We start from the raw sequence: 4,489 nt of genomic DNA, 5'->3' as shown, positions 1-4,489 counted from the left end.
GGGCAGCAGGCTTAGCTTAACACCTTTCTAGCTAAAACTACACTGAGGCATAAGAGACTGTGCTTCTGCTGCCAGTGTTCACAAATATCTCTATGACTTGCCACTCTTTGATCAGTGGGCATATCTTTCCCTTTATGTTTCCCGGATAGTGAAAAAAACCTCTCCTAATATTGTCCTACAACAGCATTGGAGGGTCCCTAGGACAACAAGAACTAGATCATTAAATGATGTGACAAGAAATCCCCCTGTTTGTGCAGTGGACTTATAAAGTACTGGTAGTCCACTCTATGTGGATAAATTGAATAAACGAGATGAAGCAAAATTATTTTTTCCAGTTTAAACAAGGAAATTAAAATTTATTTTTCCAACCAGTTCCTTTCACGTTTTACTTTGCTGTTAGAATCATAGAATGGTTTAGGTTGGAAGGGGCCTTGAAGATCATCTTGTTCCAACCCCTCTGCCATTGTTGTAGGTATACTGTTCACTTGTTTGGCTTTACTTTAACTTTAAATGAAACAACAAAACTAAAATTCTTGCTGCAAGATTTTTTTATATATTTTAGATTTCGAGGTCTGTTAGACACGTACTTCATTTATATTTTTCTCTGTGGTATGTACCACTGCATTGTCACATTTCTAATGCAGAAAGGTAACTAGAAAACCCAAACAGCTTTGCAGTTTGGCAGCAGGAAAGTTATATCCCAAAGCCTTTCTGCTTCTACCACTTATCTTTTCAGGATCTGCCTAGCTTCATCTTCCGAGCACGCCCTGTGCCTCTGATTTTCCCTGGATAACAGTGTGAGTAGGTGTGCATTTCCCTCCCTCCCCGCCTCGGTACTATCGATGCAGTTACTGTTCTCCCCTGAAGACCGAGGATCATTCTATCTGGCAGAGGATTCCCCTGTCTGTGACTCACTGACTAGAAAACAGATTACCTTTAAGCAATACTCTACAGACAAACAACACCCCTATAGATCAGCTCCCTGATTTTGAGTAGAACTACAGTTCTTTGTTTCAATCCCTCTGCACATTTTAATTCACCAAAAAAAATTAAGAGGTGCCTGTTTTGGAGGAAAGGAGGCATTACGCACACCACACTTGCTTGTACTGTGGCCAACAGATCCAATCCAAGATGAGGACGCTAGTACATCAGAAACTACATTAACACAAAAAAATCCTCCCAGACAAAAATCTTACACTCCCCTAAGGCAACATCTACCCATGCAGAACGCTTGAGTACAGCAGATAACATTCTCCTTGCATGTATGCTCACTGCTGACTAAAAAGAGCTTTATTAACAAGGCATCTACCGAAAAAAAAAATTGCAGTTACTTCAAGGAAGAACCCCCATTTTTTTCTTTAGTTATATCCTGAATATACAGCACAGGGAAAAATCTAAAAAAACCCCAACCAAAATCGCCATTCTTCAGAGGCACAGCTAAAGCACTGAGTCATTCCGTAGATGCACAGGGCAAACTCCGATCATCAGATGCTCAGTGCAGTACCTTGATAAATCACATGCCAGCTTTCCCTAGCCTCCTCCATTCAAAATAAAGTTAATGGTGTCACAGTAATCGACTTCTGAACGTGTATAAAGCTACCCTTACCAACATGAACCTTCCAAAGAGATGATGCAAATTGAATTTGGTAGATCTTTTATTACTGTTTCAATATACATTAGAGGGAGAGGTAGAAGAGGAAGAAATTACATAATCATATTTACTTAAAGTCCAATTTTTTAGTATCTCTAAATTAAATTCAGCTACTTTTTCCTCCATAACGTGATCTTGACAGATGACTGATGGTCATCAGCCAATGGTGTCAATGAACAGCACTTTCCTGTACCACCTCAAAATAATTTCATAGATCCCTTGAAGTTCTTCAGAATTAAAAACTCTGGAGAAGGCAAAGACCTAGTAGACTAATAAAAGTTATGCAAAACATGAAATGGAGATGGTTATTCTCTATTTCTCACAAACATGGGAATTAGAAAATATATCTAATATCTGAAAATTTCATTTTAGAACAAAAATTTTTTCCTTGCTCTACAAACACTGTTATAAATAAGTCGCAAAACATATTGCTAGAGGAGATGGTGGAGGCTGCAAGCACAAACGGATTTAAAAGATTAAACAATAGTCTGGTACAGAACTCCACTAGCTTCTATTAAGCACAATGACTTATTTTTTTACAACCTTCTCAGGAAAAAACCTAAACCATGTTCTACCAGCAGCAAAGTTACCAGGAGAAAAAAACCCACAACAGTCTACATTTACCCTATCTTTCATATTCTTTCCTTAATCATCCATCACTGATGACTAGCAGGCACGGCCCAGTATGTATACTCCTGTGAACCTGATACACTCCACAGCAGCAATCGCATGCAGGATGTCAGATTTTCAGTCAAAATGCAAAAAAAAAAAGATACACAAACACGACATGAGAATTAAAAAAAAAACAAAAACAAAAAACAACTGTCACACGCATTTCATTTAATGGTTTGTCTGGTTTACTCTTTCCATATGTTGGCAACTTGATGTAGATACCTCTATTGACAACGCAACCTGAAATACAAAAACTATCAGTAACTACCACGTAGAAGAAAAGACTAGGAGGCTTTTTAATTTTTCTGATGTTAAGACAGCCCATTTGAAAGTGCAAGGAACACATTACCTTTGGATTTGTACTAAAGGACAGACATTGTACAGCTATGACTGCTGTTATTTCAAACCTTCATATTTGACTGGCATCTTGAAAAATGAGGCGACATTTCAAGGTTACCTGTCAGAGATGACAGAGTGCGCAACATTCTTCTTGCGCAGGTTTTCCCTGGATTTCGGTGTTCTGGAATTTCTCTTTATATTCAGTATTTCTATTCCCCCTCTTTGTTTACATCTTTAAAAGATGCAGATTGATGGATAACAAAAATATATAGTACAGGAAACCAAAAACATATCAGTTCTATTCCTAGAGTGGTTATTAAACAAGCTAAATATATATAATTTGAAATCCTAATTGTAAGTTATGTATCATTATATCTGAATGCTCACCAAGTTCCTTTCCTGTTTTTGTTATTTTACTACCCAAGCCTAAGCAATGTCTCAGGTGTACTGTATTTGAATTCTGGACATACAGTCAAGTTGCCATTTCAATTCACAGAACTAATTCAGTGCAAACTGTATTTTATTAGTATTTCCCTAACACACTGCACTGCAAACATGAGTGTGAGCATTACTCACTCCATAGTCACTTGCTGTTGCAACAAGTTATACTTGTTCTAATAATTCTTTTCCCAGTCCTGTATTTTCTCCAACCACTACTTTGTATTCTAGTATCTCATGTATTTTGTGTCTTATGATGCTTTGCATAAATTAATTCTACTTCCACATTTTGCACTGTAGGAATAACTTTTCTCCCACATCATGTCCCAAATAATTCTTTTCAAGTCCATCCTTTTCATTCAGTAAGTCTCAGTCTGCCATTCGGACTTTTATTCAAACTTCTTTTCCCCATTCACAGAACGGGAAGTGAACTTACTCTTTTTCTTTTTACTGCCCCTCAAGTAATTGTGGAAAAGAACAAGTGCACTAACATTAACCTTACAAGAAAGTTAACTAGTTTTGTTCAAACATTTAATACTCTCAGGTTAGGTAAAAACAGGACACAACATATAGAGTAAGTTTCAAATGTTTTCAGAAAATAGCAGAATGCCAAATCCTATTTGGAATTCCTATCTCAGATACAATATGTACTATACTATAGTTTTCTATGGCTGCAGAAATATGGATTTCCACTGTTTCCAGCATGTACAAACGAGCACAAAGACAAAGAAAATCTATCAGTTATTGTATGTCTCTTCTAAAAGTATCATACTTTTTTTTTTTTTTTTTCTGTTATACAGTGTTACTTTCTGGAGATAAACCTGTTTTGGCTGATTTACCCCCCCCCCAATGGTTCTATAAATCAATCAACTTTGGAAGTAAACATAAATTAAAATAAACAAAGACAGTTTTGCCATTTGCAAGAACAAAATTATTAAAAAAGAAAAAATCACATGCTGTCTGATCCGCAACTTTGAAAATCTGTGGTCACTAAACTGTTCTAGCATCCTCCTGCCTAGAATATGAACTTCAAATTTTTCACGTGTTGGCCTTCAGCCAAGAAAATCCTTTTTACAGTCCCTGAGAAAGTCCATTCACCTTTATTTATTGAACACAGGAGCCTTAAAAAAAAATAATTTTACAACATTCAAATAGAGGCAAACTTTCGCAATTTGCCTTAAGAAATCTATCTGCACTTGGCCTATAGACTGACAGAATTTTTGGCACCTAGTATGAATAGCAAAGATCTTTCTGTAAATAATGCTCTCCACAGATGCAAAAAGCAAAAGGGAATTGTCAAATTTGAATACAGTAGGAGTAACAGCTGAGCAGAAAGCGAGCATGTTGGAGAGGCCAATGTAGGGGGAATACAGGAAGAGCGACGACTAA

Source organism: Charadrius vociferus, unplaced genomic scaffold (assembly GCF_000708025.1).
Source record: "Charadrius vociferus isolate BGI_N301 unplaced genomic scaffold, ASM70802v2 scaffold306, whole genome shotgun sequence".
In the NCBI taxonomy this organism is placed as follows: domain Eukaryota; kingdom Metazoa; phylum Chordata; class Aves; order Charadriiformes; family Charadriidae; genus Charadrius; species Charadrius vociferus.
Note: the sequence above shows the minus strand (reverse complement) of the source record.